The sequence below is a fragment of the Rousettus aegyptiacus genome, unplaced genomic scaffold, assembly GCF_014176215.1.
Source record: "Rousettus aegyptiacus isolate mRouAeg1 unplaced genomic scaffold, mRouAeg1.p scaffold_m13_p_12, whole genome shotgun sequence".
Lineage (NCBI taxonomy): Eukaryota > Metazoa > Chordata > Mammalia > Chiroptera > Pteropodidae > Rousettus > Rousettus aegyptiacus.
This window is the reverse complement of record NW_023416287.1, coordinates 3,231,284-3,247,257: the sequence shown is the minus strand read 5'-3', so window position 1 is coordinate 3,247,257 and position 15,974 is coordinate 3,231,284. Positions and strand designations below refer to the sequence as shown.

At 63.2% G+C, this 15,974-nt stretch overlaps 1 long non-coding RNA gene across 1 annotated transcript; it reads right to left on the bottom strand.

The window, feature by feature from the left end:
- Positions 1–1,126: 1,126 nt before the first annotated feature.
- On the bottom strand, positions 1,127–3,112 carry LOC107500053. The gene is made up of 2 exons (XR_001594415.2): positions 2,940–3,112; positions 1,127–2,408 (listed from the first exon to the last, which is right to left on the bottom strand). It is a non-coding gene; the product is annotated as an uncharacterized LOC107500053 (long non-coding RNA).
- Between the last annotated feature and the right edge of the window lie 12,862 nt (positions 3,113–15,974).

Sequence of the window (15,974 nt, the reverse complement as noted above, 5' to 3'; positions counted from 1 at the left end):
GGCGGTCTGGGCCCCGGGACTCCGGCAGGCCGAGCGGGGTGTCTGCTTTCTTCCTCGCCCCTTCTCTGGGAGCAGACGCCCATGGAAAGGATTCTGGGTGATGCGGAAGATGTCTGCTGCAGCCACCGACTCCTGGCAGGGCCCGGGGACGGGCTCCTCCTCTCTGAGCCTCGGTTTCCCCAGCTGTACAAGAGTGCCCTGCCTTGCCCCGCCCCGAAGTCCTGAAGCTCATTGGGGAGCCTGCCAACCCACCCTGGACGTCCCCCTCTCCCACAGGGGTGACTATCGGCCCCTCATACACAGCTGGGTGTTTCCAGCACCAGGACCCAGAGGAAGACAGTAGTGAGCAGGGTGGGGCCCAGACTCACCGGCACAGCCTGCAGGACCCCGCCCACCACCCTGGCTCCCCTGCCCGTGGATGCTCCCACCCTGCTGCTGGGCCATGGGGACCTCAGACAATGGGGGACTCGGCTGGCTTTGAGAAGTCCTTAATGTACCCTCCGGACCTGCTGGGTGGCCCAGGGGCAGCTCCGGACCATATCAGCCGTAGGGAAGCCAGCATCTGGGAGATACTGGCTGCCATTCAAGTGCTACACCCCGGGGGGTTCAAGGCTACTTTTCAAGCCTGAGGGAGACAGCTCCCTGCACCCTGGCTTGTGATGAAACTCTTTGCCGGGGCCAAGGCTCCCGAATCTGGGTGAGGGGCCACAGGCGCCTGGGCCACCAGAGAGTGCCCCAGAAACTGGTCTGGGCCAGCTGAGTGCAGCCGCTGGGGTTGGCACTTGGCCCCCGGCCCCTGGTCCCCCCCCCCTCACACCCCAGTTAATAGAACACTCTGCCCTCAGAGGTGAACTCAGGTCTGGCCTCAGTGGGCAGTCTGCGGCTGTCTGTCTGGAGCCGCAGCGAGGCCTCGATCGTCACCAAGCGCAGAGACCGGGGAGCCGGAGGCCCGGTGACTCATATGGCAGCTGCTCCCCCGTTATTATGTGAGGCGGTGCTCCGAGCCATTAGCCCGCAGGAGATGAAATTTACATTTTGAATTAAGTCGGATCATCAGAACGCTTCCTCCCGACCCAGGGAAATTAAACATAAAGTTGGAGGTTGCCGTGGGCTGGAGAGATAGGGGTTCGGCCAAGCATGCCAGACTGGCTTTTTATTTTATTTTATTTTTTTCAACAGGCTGCAGGCAAAAGGGGACGAGAGGACACTGGGCAAAGTCAGCCTCGGCGAGGGAGGGAAACGGAGAACCGAGATGATCTCTCGCTCTCTTTTCCCTAGACAGACGCGCAATAAATCTGAGAGGCAGGATTAAATTCCGATCTGTCTGATTTCTTCCGTCTTTCCCTCCCCTAATAATGGTTATTTATTGAGTGCTCCTTACGTGGCTGGCACTTAGCTAAACTCTCTAGAGACAAGGCGGCAGTTTGCCCCCCGCCCCGTACCCCTTCCTTGTTCCCCTGCCCACATCCCTGGCGGGGAGGTCATGTGAGGACAGAGCTAAGGGACAGCGCTAACGTCACGAGATCCGAGGAGCTGGGTGGGGAGGTCCGTCTGCCTTTCAGATGCACCCCTGGGGGACCAGAGGCGTGTGACAGCGCCCCCAGAGTCTACATGGTGGCACCCCAGGGCTCTGCAGTGCACACCTTCCCCGGGCCACCCTGGGGAGAGTCTGCACGGCCAAGCCGGAGCGGCCCCTCCGGGCCAGGGTGAAGTCTCAGGGGCAAGCTGAGCGTGTCCGCACCTTCCCGTGGCCTCCGAGTGTGTCTGCGACCAACGTCCCGTGAGGTCTGTCCTTCCTGGAAAGGGACCGTGTCCAATGGCTTTACGAGCACAGAAGAAACCTGCCATTTCCCAGCCCCCAACAGCTCCATGGGGTGGGGTGTCACTGGCTTCGTGGATGAGCAAACGCGCCCGAGAACGGGTTGTAACGCCAGTCGCCTCGCGTTGACTTGAGCCTCGTGCCCTTCACGCCCTGAACCCAGGCGGGTCAAAGGACGTCAAACCTCCTGGTACCAGGGCTGTGGGTCCCGGGAGGGAGACAAGCACCCCGGGCTCCTCTAACAGTCGAGGCGCAGACGTGGATAGCAACTGGCGAAGGCCGGAGTCGGGCCGCTTCAGCAGGGTCTGCTCTTCCCGCTGCGGGGGAGAGGCCGTGCTCTGCGAGAGGAACGCCTGTGCGGGTCTGGCCGGCCACGCTCCCCTGGAGTGGCAGGTCTCCAAGACCGATCCGTCTCTTTCCAACGAACAGGTATCCAACGCCCTCGCACTGCCTGGCACTTAGAGTCGGCCCTGGTGCTTAGCCGAGCTTCTCAGGACTGTCCCCCCTAATGGCCGGTCCCAGGGGGCCCTGCCCTTTCCCCAGGGCCACTGGGGAACTTTAAGCCTCGTGTTACCAGGAGCGATATTTCCTGCGGGTAAGAATCCACAGGGTCCCCTTCTGTCCCATTCAGAATTTCTGGGTGGTCGGCCTCCTTGGCCAACCCAAGACTGTATCTGCCTGGGCAGCTGTGTGTATCTGCTTTCCATATTTTTCCTCCCTCCCTCCCTTCCTCCCTTCCTTCCTCCTCCCTCCTCCCTCCTCCCTCCTCCCTCCCTCCTCCCTCCTCCCTCCCTTCCTCGCTTCCTCCCTCCTCCCTCCTCCCTCCCTCCCTCCCCCTCCTCCCTCCCTCCTCCCTTCCTCCCTTCCTCCCTCCTCCCTCCCTTCCTCGCTTCCTCCCTCCCTTCCTCCCTCCTCCCTTCCTCCCTCCTCCCTCCTCCCTTCCTCCCTCCTCCCTTCCTCCCTTCCTCCCTTCCTCCCTCCTCCCTTCCTCCCTCCTCCCTCCTCCCCTCCTCCCTTCCTTCCTCCTTCCTCCTCCCTCCTCCATTCCTCCCTTCATCCCTCCTCCCTTCCTCCCTCCTCCCTCCCTACCTCCTTCCCACCCACCAATCCAGACCTTTACCTTTGCTTTTAGTCATTCGTTCTCATATCCACAAACCATCTTTGCCTCCACGTACCCCCGGCCATGTGCACATCTATCCAGTGGACCATCCAACCTGCACCCACGTCCACAGGCTTGATCGGCCGCAAACTCTGCCTCCATCCTCGGTGCATCAAGGTCATGCCACGCAGCCGCCAAGCTGTGAGAGCCAAAAGGGGCGTGAGCTCTGCCTGATTTTTTCACTATACCATGCGCACCGCACGCCCCCCCCCCCAGGACAAAATAACTAATAATCACTAAGCTGGACGGAGCAGACGAGCTGGGTGCTCTCAGAGGTGCCGACGGATGGCTGACAAGATTCAGGGATGCGGAGGGAGTCAGGAAGGGTTTTTAGAGGAAGTTGTGTTTGGACAGTGCTCATAAAATGACGTCGCATTTGGAAAGTCAAGATCTAAAGGGCGGAGTGCAGGAATTCCAGGTGGATAAAGGGTATGAGCAGGGAGCAAGGTGGGTGGAGGGTGGAGTGTATTTGAAGAGGGCGAAAGGCAAAGAGGTGGTAGATGCTGTGTAGATGGTTGAACGGGCGAAGGCGTGGCTTGGTCAGAGTGAAGGGTATGGACATGGGAGAGAGGGTGCCCCGTGCCGGCACAGTCCTGAGAAGCCAGGCCACGAGGCTCCTTCTGGCTCCTTCCGGCACAGGGAGGTAGGAAGCTTGTTGGTGATGGGAAGTGCCCAGTGAGAAAAACCTCTACCAAGACTAGATTCTGAAAACGTATGCTTTCCGCTTTGGGGGTGCTGGTTGGCACCGCCCTTCTCAACCTGAGGGACAGGATGGGCCCAGAGCTGCCGGCGAGTTCAGGCCCTGGCCACTTGGCTGTTCCAGGGTCTCCATCGAGCACTCACAGTGGGAGTCTGCCAGCAGGGACTTTGAACAAGCCGTGTCCAGAGAACAGGCTGGCGTCCGGAGCTTGAGGGACTGCAGCTCAGAAAACGTCACTCCGTGTGGTCATTTCATAACGGTCACTTGGGACAGGCAGATCCACCACGAACAAAGTGACAGAGGAAACCAAACTTCCCGGAGCCTTGCCTCTGGCAGGGGAGTAATCTAAATCTTTTATGGCTTCAGACATAAGTGCTAGCCTGCTGTTAATGCTAGAAATCTCAGCATCTGAAAAGTTCCGGGCTAATTTTCAGGGGGAAAATTAGATGAGAAGTGGCTTTTAAAATCCAGAGAATCTTGTGTTTAAAAACTTGGTTACCAGGGAAACTCTCTAATACTTCCTCCCCACCACATTATAAATTAAATCCCCTAAGTGAGGGATAATGAAGGTAATTGGTGGCACCTCTGCAGAGAGAGAATGAGGGGGGGAAGGGGACCCCGACTTTTTAGGGCACACCCTTCCCCCTCCTGGGGAAGCTGGTCCTGAACGTGGGGGTCTCGAAGGCGCCCCCGGCGGACGATGCCAGCCAGCGAGCGGCTGCACCCCGTGTCCTCTGAAAGGCCAAGAGCCTGATCACCAAGAGGAAGTCCTAAATGTCAGGCTGCCGCCCTGCCGGTCTCGCACAGGTGAAGAGCTCCGCGAGGCGGCTAATGAGCAGATTGTGTGGGCCGCAGTGTTCCGGCCCCCCGAGGCCGGGTTAACGTGTGCGGTGCCAGGCAGGAGCTGAAGCAATTGTTATCCGCCAGCTCCGGGAGAGAGGGAGCTTAGCATTTAGTGCGTGGTCCCAGCCACGCAGCAATCAATCTGTCCATTCGCCTAATTGTCCAGAGGAGCATCCCTCCCCCGTCATCTATCTGTCCGTTAATGTCTTCATCTACCTATCCATCTGTCTGTCTAACTGACCATCTCACTCTCCATCTGACTAGCCACGCGCGTGCGCACACGCACACACGGAGACGGAGGTGTGGGCTTCCACTTCCCGAGCGCGCATGCCCGGCACTTCCCACGCCTCGCCTCCCAAGCTTCTCCTCTTAACGCCCGCCTATCGACGGGGTCGTCGGGGGTTCTCGTAGGTGCGACGCGGGGAGCCAGAGAGGGGGCCCTGGGCTTGGCATCATCCCTTCACCGGCATTTCAGCCCTAAGAGGCGGCGTTGAAGGAGGCCGGGGACAGCGAGCGAGGAGGAGGCGCCAGGAGGAGACGGCGTCTGTCTCGAGACGCCAGGGACCAGGCTGCCTTGGCTGTGACCTCCTGCCCCAGTGGCTGTGGGCAGGCGCGCGCACGCGCACGTGCACACACGCGCACACACATCCCTACACCTAGCCCCTTCCAGCAGGGTAAACACAGCCCGGTGTTCAGGGCGCTGAAGCCAAGGTGAAAAGTCCATGGCAACAGAGGCGGAGCGGGAGGCTCTGTTCCGGGAAGCGGGGACCTTTCCCCCAGTGCGCTCCGCCAACCCCCCGGCCCGCCCCGCTCCAGGGAGTGCCCAGTAGGCGAACTGGTACCCGGCTTGGGCCTCGGCCTCCCCTTTCATCTCCTTCCACGGCACCTCCCTCCTCCGGAGCAGGGCTAGTGGTTCCTGACACACGGGGGGTCTGGGTCTGTACCCCCGGAGTAGGGGAAGGGGGCCGGAGGGTGGGTGTTTGCCGAGCAGTCCCCAAGGCCCAGCACTGTGCTCGGGGCTCTGCGAATGTCTTCATACTCAACCTGGCCACTGCCCTGGGCAGCGGGGACCCACCCTGTTCACTCTGCAGAGATGGAGACGCGGTTCAGAGCGCGGGGTGGCTGCTCGGCCACACGGCTCAATTCCGAGGAGGGGGTCTCAACCTGGGGGTCTCGTCACGTCGTCAGCACGCATGCGCACCGGCTGGGCGGCCGCTGGAGCTGGGACGCAGGCAGCCGCGGGGCGGACGAGAGCGCGAGCTGTGGTGCGGGTCTGCGAAGGGCCCGAGGCCAGCAGCCCCTTAGTCCCCACCGCAGGGACCACAGTCCGGGGGGGGCCGCCACGCCGCGGGACCGGAGCGAGCTGGGATGGGGGCGGCGCCCCTCGGTGTGTCCTCGGTGATGGGCGTTTTGAGCTCTTTGTGACACGGAGGGGCTAATGACTACATATCGAGGGGACACTGAGGTGCAGCCCTGACTGGCACCACTCCCCGGACCCTGGCTCAGGCCACCGCCCCCTGAGGCTCCAGGCTACCCTTCGAGGCAGCTGTGACTCTAACATCCAGCTTACGGGGCTTGGGGGGTAAGTGACTTGCCAAGGTCACGGGATGCTCAGGGGCAGAGTGGGGTTTGAACCCTGGGGTATCTGATCCCAGAAGGGCTGCGTCCCCCACTCTGCCTCCCATCCACCTGCCGACCGGATGGAGCTTCTCCTGATGCTTCTGAACACGGCGTCAATGTCCTACTGGTAGGCGCAGGTTCGGTCCACCCCGGGACTGTTTGCTGGGTGCTGAGCCGGTGGCTGGCTCCAGCAGGGCCCCTGGGAAGCCAGAGGTAGCCCCGGCTTGGGGTGGCGGCTTCTCTTCCAGGGCCCCTTGCCCCAGCGGTGGGCTCCTGAGCCCAGAGCCAAGCCTGGGACATTCGTTCCTTCCTGGGGATAGATCACACCATCTGCTCCCTGTCAGGTGCTGGCCAGGTGCCAAGAGTCCCTCCTCACGTCCCCCCAAAAACCCTCGAGGGAAATGCTGCCCTCGCCCCCCAATCTGTGAATGAGAAAACCGAGGGGCTCGGCCGTGGGCGCCACGGCAGTTCTCATCCTGCGAACACCGCCGGCGCTGTCGGGGGCAAGGGTCCTGCGCTCACACGGGCTCGCACGTCCATCCCGCCTCAGCCCCCCACCCGGGGGGCCGACACAGGTGGCGCTGCGGCCTCCGCAGAGGGGGAAACTGAGGCTGGAGCCGGGAAGGGGCAGACCGAGTTTCTCCTCCTCGCTGCAGACAGCCTGGGAGAGTCATCCGAGGTCGCCACGGCCGCCCACGCGCGAGACAGCAGCGGCGGCGTTTTGACTGCTGGTCAGGTGCGCCTTCCGTCAGGACGCGCCCCGCGAGGGGAGGGCGGGCGTGGGGGGCCGCGGGGGCCTCTTTAATTCATGAGTTACTGGCAGAGGCGCAGTCTCGGGGGAGGATTGGTGACCCGCTGCAGGTATTAGTGGGCGGATTCATAAAGCTGTCGGCAGCCGCGGGCTGTAAATCAGATGAATATTCAAGATTCCGCCCAGGGAGCAATTCTCCTGTGCGGCCAATAACACAATAACGAGAGATGGATGTGCCGCAGGCGCGCGCGCGGCCTCAGGCGCCCCGGTCCTCGGACCGGCCTCCTCCCCCTCCACTGCGCTCCCACCTGCGCCCGGATGACCCAGGCAGCTCCGAAGAGAGAGGAGAGGGCGTCGTGGCCCCCGAACCCGCCTGCAGACCCCCCTTTAAAGATAGGTGTGTCGAGGCATAATTTCCCTGCAGTAACACGCACGGGTCTTAATGGAAGGTGGGATGCGCTTGGGCACCTGCGTGTCCCCACCCGGACTGAGATCTAGACGAGTCATTCCATCGTCGCCCCCGAGAGCTCCCTCGTTTTCTGCTACTAAGGCCCACCTCCCCGGCTCCGGCCGCCATGGGGACGGGCTTGGCTCGTCCACGCGGACGGAGTCTGCACTAACAGGGAGTCACTTCCGGTGCAGTTGGGGTCCTTCCCGTGCAGCCCCTGGGGGCAAGTGTCTCCGCGGTGGGTGGAGCCACTGCCCTGCTTGTGACCGGCCGGGGTGGGGCCGCGTGAAGGCCTGTGCTGGTCTTCACGGCACGACCCTTGGCTGAATGAATGCCCACGCGTGGGACTTCTGCGCCTTAGGGCTGCCGAGGCCTGGACTCAGCTCTGCCCCGTACAAAACCATCTGGTGGCTGCCCACCACTCTCAGGGGACAATGTGAACTCGTCCTGGATGTGGCCACGGGCCCGTGTGATCTGACCCTGGCCGCCTCTGCCCTCATCTCCGGCTGCGGTCCCACCTGCAAACCAGGCTCTCACCTCCTGGCTGGGGTCGGGCCCCACCCCAGGGCCTTTGCACTGGCTTCTCCCGCTGCCCATGGGGCGGTAGAGACGAGGGGCCTCCCTCGGAGATGTCCGTGTTTTCTCCTCCCTCAGCCTGCATCCCCTGGAGCCGCCCCACTCTGGGGTCCCACAAGCTGCCCCTGCTGTCACCCCGCCTGCCAGTCCCAGCTGCTGGTAGGCGTGGGTCCCGTGGGACCGTCACCTCTGCCTTTCGCAGCGGTGAGCGTGCTCGCTGTGGGTGAGGTGCCGGGCCCGGTCCCCACGGGCAGTCCCATCACGAGCCTCATCTGACAGACCAGGACACTGAGGTCAGCCAAACGCCCAAGGCCCCTCAGCATCCGACCTGTGGGCTCGGCCTCTCCGTGGGGCGGGAGCCCTGAGCAGTCTGGGATCTCGCCCCGTGAGGGCGCACTGAGCTGGCTTCGGGGTGGAGGCTGGACGTGATGAATCCCTCCGTCTCGGGACCTGCATGGTCCCCGTGGGCAAAAGGAATGCTCCCCTGAACACCCTCCCCGGTCCCCGACCCTCACAGGGCCAGCTTGCTCCTAATTCTGCCTCCGCTGCTTCCTCAGCATTAACTTGTACTGTAGGAAAATGTCCCAAGGCACTGGGACCCTTCAGAAGTTAATACATGAAAGACCCCACCCCCGGGTCTCCCCATGTGTCTGAGGGCCCCTCTCCATCCTGGTACAAAGCCACCCCCCAGGACTCAACACCATCCCTGAGGTCAGAGCCCTCTGGGTGGGAACGCCGGAAGCAAACTGTCCACAGGGACTGTACCTCTCGGCACCCCTTTCCCTCCTGGGGGGCATGTTGACCAAGGACACAGTTTCCCCACCTCCCCAGCCCCTCTCCCCAGAGCCGGGAGCGCACCTGCCCCCGGTCCTGGGAGCAGGGGACTCGTCCGGGGCTTGGCCGCAGCGGGTCCGGCCAGCAGCCCTGATTTCTTTCTGCGAATATTGGTGCCATCCATCAACCCCTCAGATCAACTCCTCCAAAGGCAGTCGCCCCCCATAGTCCCCTGTCGAGTTAAAAACTTTCTTGCCCTAGACTTCCACAGTTCCAGAAAGAGCCTTAGCAACACAGGCACGTCCGCGGGCAGACGAGTGCGTCACAGAGAACTCGGAGGCTGGAGGTTGGGCTGCCTCTGCCGCAGTCAAGTCCCCAAACGCCTGAAAACCAGCCTAATGTATTCCTGTCTGCAGCTCTGAGCGAGAGCTCATTTCGGGTCTGGTGTTTCCACTTCCTGAGGATTAATAAGCGTGGAACGGCGCTCGGGCTTCGTGCCGAATATTTATTTAGTCAATATACACATCAATTTAGCAAATTAGAGATTGCAAGCCATTTCTAAGCAATGCTGTAAAAATAATAGCTGTACTTTAAACTCGTAATGGATTTCGGTGTGCGCGCGCGTGTGCGGTGGGGGTGGCAACTGCGTGCCTGGCACTTCATCAGCACAAAGTTTAGTTCTTAAACTTCGGTGAATATCTGACTCATCGTGGGTGTTTGTTAAGGTAACAGACATCTAAACCCCATCGTCTGGGGAACGCAGGAGAGGTCTGTTTGTGGGGGAGGCGCTCTGAGAAGCGTTTGGAAAAGACAAAGAGTGGGCTTTGGGGGACGTGACCCTGCGTTTAGACCGGGACTCTGCTCCTTCCGGCCCTGCTGACATTTGGGGCCGGATGACTCTCTGCCATGGGGGCTATTCGGGGTATTGTGCGATGTTTCCAGCAGCATCCCTGGCCTCCACCCACCAGATGCCATTAGCGGCTGCCCCCTCCCCCTCCCCAGGGGTGTGCAAAACCTCCCCCCCTTGCAAACCACCACTGTGGAACAAGGCTCTCAGTCTCTCTGAGCCTCAGTTTCCTCCCGGAGACCCCCGTTCTGTGAGCATGATCCCCCGTCTCTCCCCACGCCCCACGGAGAGTGGTGACAGCTCACATGCTGTAGGTGACAAACAGGCTTGGAGGGGAGCAGGGACTGGCCCAGGGGCATGGCGCTGGCCGTGGCCGAGCTGGGGGTGCAAGCCATTTTCTGGTTCTTGGAAAGGTCTCCGGGGACTTCCTGTCCCTCCGGCCTCTGTCCGGATGTCACCCCCTCAGGGCCCCTCTGCCTGCTCCAGCTGGAGGAGGCTCAGCCCCTCTCCCCACTGCTGCGTTCATGGTGATCATGCCCGTGGCCCCGCAGGCCCCGGCTTATGTGCCTGTCGACCTGTTCTGGGTTTTTCTCTGCTTCCCCACTGGGGCGTCGGCCCCTTCGGTTGTCAGTTGGGGCTTTCTCCATCCTGTCCCGTGCTGTTTCTCCAGCGCCCGGCCGGAAGCAGATGAACTACAGGACAGCAGAGCTTCCTGCTGACCCACGCCATCTTCCTCTCTGTGGCCCTCCGTTTTTAGGTGCTGGGCACACGGGCGTGTGACCGAACACTGGCCGATGAAGCGTAATTCTTGTGCGTGTCACTCCGGGAAGTGTCCTCGCAGGGAGAGAGCAAGCTCTCGCTCACCCCCGTCCTCCTTCCTGATGACTGGAGTAGGGACATGATGGCTGGAGCATGGGCAGCCACCTTGGACTATAAAGGAGAAGCTCTGAGTTGAGGATGGAGGGGCAACGAGGCGGAAGGGCCCTGGGCTTCGACGACTGCTGGTCTCACCCTGATTTCTCTGTTCCGTGCAGCCCGGTGAATCCTAACCAATGCCCTAGGCTTTCGGGGTCCCCAGGGCGGAGGAGGGAGCAGATGCTGTTCTTCCTGTCCTTTCTGTTCCCAGATCAGTGGGTTTTCTGGGGTCCTTCGGTTCGAAGGAGCTGCTCACGTGTCCTGGGCATTCTCAGCAAACCCCCATGACGCCGGGGGCCCGGGGGGCCTTCACGGACCCCCATGTGCTCAGGCTGTTCACAGCCCACATTTCCCCACGGGGCGGGGGCCGCCCTCAACCCGGGGGTGGATAAACACCTCAGCTTCGCCACCTCCCAGCGGGAGGGACCACTCCAGGTGACGCGCGGTGTGTCTCTCAGCGGCTCCCAGAGCTCCGGAGGCCGGCGCGGATGGCGGTTCCGTTCAGGCCCCAGCGCTGCTTGCCTTGCCTTGCCTCCCCCACCTCAAGTCCCCAACCTCCCCCCCATCCCACGGCACTTCCTGGGTCACCCGCGTCCTTGTCTCCCGTCTGCTCCTGGGAGAACTCGGCCCCAAACACGGCTTCGCTCATGTGACCCTCACAGCGACCCCGGAAAGGGGACGCTGTGACCGTCCCCATCTCGCAGAGAAGAAAGCTGAACCGAAGCCCAGGGAAGCTCAGCCGTTCGGCGGAGGACACACAGGAAGTGCCAAACCGGGGTCGCCGAGCCCGTGCGTCAACGCCTGCCCTGGGACGTGGCTGGCGTGTGCGTCCGATTCTGGTTTGCGGGCAGCACGGGGCTCCCCCGAACCCCCGCCATGGCTCCTCTCAGCAGCGGCCGCAGCCGGGCTGGGCTCAGGGCCCGGGCTGAGTTCGGGGCCTCCCTCCTGACCGGGAAAGGCAGGGCAGGGCCCAGGCCCTCCCCCCAGGAGAGTCCCGCACACGCTCAAGTCTGAGAGCCGCGGGTACAGACGAGTGGTGCAGACCTGACCTGACCCACATGCAGGGACGAGTGGGAGGGGGCAGAGGGGGGTCTCCGACCCAGGGAGGGAAGGTGGGGGCCACAGGGGAACGAGGGTGACAGATTCAGGCCAAACTTGGGGGTGGAGCCGACAGGCCTGGGTGAATAGGGCGTTGGTGGTGAGGCCGAGAAGAACCAAAGTTGACCCCCAGGTTTTTGGCTTCAACCACGAGCGGGGATAGGGTGCCGAGCCGGAGAACGGGCTGGGATTCGGGTCCCCATTAATACGGGGGCTGGGACACAGCTGAGGGGAGCTGTCACCTCGCAGCCGGCCTTGCACCCCCCAGAAACAAGACCCTCTCTGGGGACCTGGCTACCTCAGAGGACACAGCTAAACTGTGACCTCGGGGCGGGGGTTTGGGGGGGGTGGCTAGGGAGAGGCACCCACGGGCTGTGCTGGTGGCACTCACGCTCCAAAGTCCAGCCCCGCGGGCTGTGACAGGAGCAGAGATTGTGGCGCTGGGCAGAGACGCTCATTCCCAGCACGATGGGTGGAGGTTGATCAGGGAGGGCCGGGCGGGAGCAGGCCACCCACACCCCGCTGCGGGAGGGTCCACGTCCTCACAGCTACACTGCAAAGCGCCCCGCGCTCAGGAAAAACCGATAGCTGTGTCCACTCGAAGTCTGGAAACGATGATCCCCCTGTCACCCAGCCCTGCCCCTGGGGCTGCTGGGAGGACGGAGCGGGGCTCTCTGCTTGGCACACAGTAGGCCAGGCCCAGCCTGACCCGGCACGGCCCACGCTGTCCAGGGCAGAGGTTGGAGCTGGGGGAGCCCCCTCCGTGAGTCCCTGGCCCGCTGGGCTCCCAGCCTGTGAGTGAGGGAGCAGCCCCCACCCCAGGAATGTCTCCAAGTCCAAAATCCGCCAGGGAGCGAAGACAGAGAGTAATAATGCAACTCGGGGTGCTGGAGAAAAACACCAGCCCCAGCCGCCCGCCCCGGGGAGTTCTGCCGCCCTGGCAGGTGGGCCGCTGGGGACTCTGCCCAGGGTCCCCTCTCCTACTCACCCCCACCCTCCCCTGCCCCAGACAGGACATTGCAAGCCTTGCTTTTCCCCGCGAACCCAGGCCAGCGTCTTCGAGAACACAGAAGATTCCAGCAAGAGACCCAGCCCAAGCCGGCTCATTAATCATTGCCCGTGATCCGGACTCTGCTCCGACGGCTCCTCGAGGCCGGAGGGCTCGGCCCAGAGCGAAGCGCAGCCCAGGGTGCTGCGGTGCTTCGTGGCCTGACAGCGGGGTCAGGGGCGGGGGCGGGGGGGCGGGGGGGAGGGGAAGAGTGAGCTTGAGGGGCCAGAGTCACACCACGGTCCTCATGCTCCTCCCAGAGCCAAGACGGGCGGGACGAGATTCCATGAGCAATGGTTGCTGCTGCACCGAGCCGGGCGGTCCCGGAGGTCCACGGCCGCCTAGAGAGAGGTCCGGGGTCCCCTCAGAGCCCTGGGTGCCGCTGCCGACCCACCGAACGTCTACCAAGCGGGCACGCGGCAGGGCGAGCCATGCCCAGTGCGAACATGAGCAGTGAGGAAAGAGAAGTGTGGCTAACGCAATGCTCGCGTTGGCTGAGCGTTTGCCACACTTCGGACACGGTCCCTGACATCCGCGCACCTGCCGCCGACCCCACCCGAGGGGTGCAACCTATCGTCATCGGCACTTGCGGGGCGCGGGGCATCGAGGCTCCTCGGAGTCAGCCCTCCGCGCAGCACATGGCCCAGCGCGTTTAAACAGGCGCCCTGGTCCAGGGCCTGAGCCTGGAGCATCTCGGCCACCTCTAATCCAGGTGTGGGACAGGCCTGGGGTGGACATGGAGGTGGAAATGTCCCTCAGGGACCCCGGGCCAGCGGCCAGCTCCCCACAACGTGGTACCTGGGGTGGGTGGGGAATCTCAAGGACATGCAGACTCTGAGAGGCCACCCCTGGAGCACAGTGGAGACCCTTGAACGGCAGCGGGGGCGGAGGGGCGGCCCCCCCCCCCGGGAGGGGGCCCGAGCAACAGGTGGAGGGTGTCCCCACAAAGGCCAGGTGGGGAGCTGTACCCGCCCGCCCTGGTGGGTCCCAGGGATGCCCACAGCCTGTCACCCCAGGCCTGTGTTGACCAGCATGGCCATCTCCAGGGGAAACCACTGGGCGGCTGAGGGCCACACGCGGCCCCGCAGTGGAGCCTCTGTGGGGGCCAAGGTGACTCTCAGAGCGAGGCCAGTTCAGAGTAGCGCGGGGGGCAGGGGGCGGTCAGGTGGGCAAAGGGTGGGGGTGCAGCAGGGTGCACAGACGCTGGGGCTGAGGTTTGGGGTCAAGGACAGAGAGGAGGTCTGATCTGGGTCCCGTATGTCAGCAAAGGAGAGCCTGGAGGGGCGGGGCGTGGAGGGCGCCCCCCGGGCAGGAAACCTCTGGCCGTAGATGCTGCATCTGGCCCCGGGCAGTTCCCTCGGATGTCCCCTGTCCCAAGCAAGAATCAGCCAGAAAAATCAATGCTTAACCGGAGTCTCCAGACAGGCCTCTGTAAACACCTCAGCGGGCGTGAACTCCAGGCCCAAAGTCCCCTGCTGGTCGGTGGGGCTCGAGTACACACACCTGACTCCGTGGGAGGGTGGGGAGCACTTGGCAGCTGGGGCCAAAGGGAAATGGGCGAGGACACTGTGGGGTTCACAGGGTACCCCAATCTTCCTGGGAGCCCTGGGGATCTGAGATGCAACCCCACTGCGATGGCCTCATCCAAGGGACCACAGCGGGGGGAGGGGATAGGGCCACCCTGACCTGGGCCCAGGGACGGCGTCCCGGGCCCCAGCAGAGCGTGAGGGGGAGGGCACGGCCGCGGTCCTGAGGGACTCCGGGTTTAGTGGACGGAGCGGGCATGAGCTAGGCCCCTCCCTTCTGCCCAGGTGCGAGGTCAGTGCAGAAACCAGGCACAGAGAGGGTGTGCACCTGCCCACGGCCGCACAGCCTGGGGCCAAGACCCGCCCTCAGGACCAGGTGGACCAGGGGGCCTCGTGTGCCTGGCAGCTCTGGGTACTGCCAAGGGCCAAGGTCAGGAACTGACCTTCTCAGCCCCTCACCTGCACTAGCTCTGGGCTTAGCGAGTCACCAAGTTCCGCCAGCCACAGCCTGCGTCTGCCCCTGGGGAGGGGGTGGCGAATGCTGACTCCTAGGCCACGCCTGCCCTACAGGGCAGCACGTCTGGGTTGCTGGCCCTGGAGCTGGCATTTCCGTGGAGTCCACACTGGGTGGCGAGGGCGGTCAGTCCAGACTGGGCCCCAGGAGGATGCTGGCCCTTGAGAACACAGCAAGTGCCTTGGGCTGGACCCCCACGGACCCCTACAGTGTGGGGTGGAGTTTATAGGACAGAAAGGTGAGTGTGGACTTGAGGAAGGGCCCGGGAAGGCTCAACGCTGGAGCTGGAGGCCGGGAGAGGCCTTGACAGTAAGAGCTCCATGGGCAGAGCTGAGAAGAAGGGGCACCAGGCGGGGGGCACGGCCCAAGCAAAGGCCTGAGGCCTGACGGGGCGTCCCCACACCGGGGCGGTCGGGCCTGGGAGCAGATGAGCGAAGGAAGACTCATGGGCGGGAACAGATCTCGAAAGGCCCCGAATGACAGGCCAACCGGCCGGGCTTCCAGCCCCCGAGAGGTCATTTGTTTGTTTCTCTCGTTCATCCACGAAGGACGTTTTGCCTTCCTGCTTGCGGCCGGACCCTGTTCTTGATACTGAGGAGACAGCGCGGAAAAACGGACAGATCCCTGGCCTGTTGGAGCGGAGAGGCTGGCCTGGGAGAGAGACTGTGCTTACGAGAACAAGGAAAGGAAACGGCAGATCGCCCCGGGTGCCAGGAAGGGGCCGCTAGGGGGGCGAGTCTGACGGGGGCTCTGCGGCCGAGGCAGCCAGAAGAGTCGGAGGAAGAAAGGGAGTCGGAGGGCGTGTGCGCGCAGAGGTCCTAGGCAGGCGGACTCCAGCACGTCCAAGGCCGCCGGCGGGGCGGGGGTGGGGAGGGAGACGCAGCCCGAGGGCCCGGCGGGGCTAGCCGGTCCTCCACGCCCGGCCGGAGGTGGTTTAGAGCAGTGAGCTGACCACCAAGGGTTTCCAGCAGGGAGAGTCCGATGGAGCGTACGTGGAATGCAGATTCCTGGGCCTGGCCCCTTGCTTCCCAGACTGACATCTGCTGGGGTGGGGCCTGGGCGCCTGCCTGTGCGGATGCTCGAGTGTTTGGAACTAGACAAAGCTGTCACCTTGTAGGAGAGGATAGAGAGACCGAGACAGAGACACAGACAAAATCAGACACAGGCAAAGAAAGACAGGCAGCCAGAGAGCAGGCCGCGGGGCGGGGGCGTGACGGGAAGGAGGGTGTCTGAGAGGCCTGGGAGGGGTCAGGACAGAGCCGACCCTGAAAGTCCCTCCGGGACAGGACGCAGAGGCGCCCAAGGTCATTTGGAGGACGCACACCTCTGGGTGGAG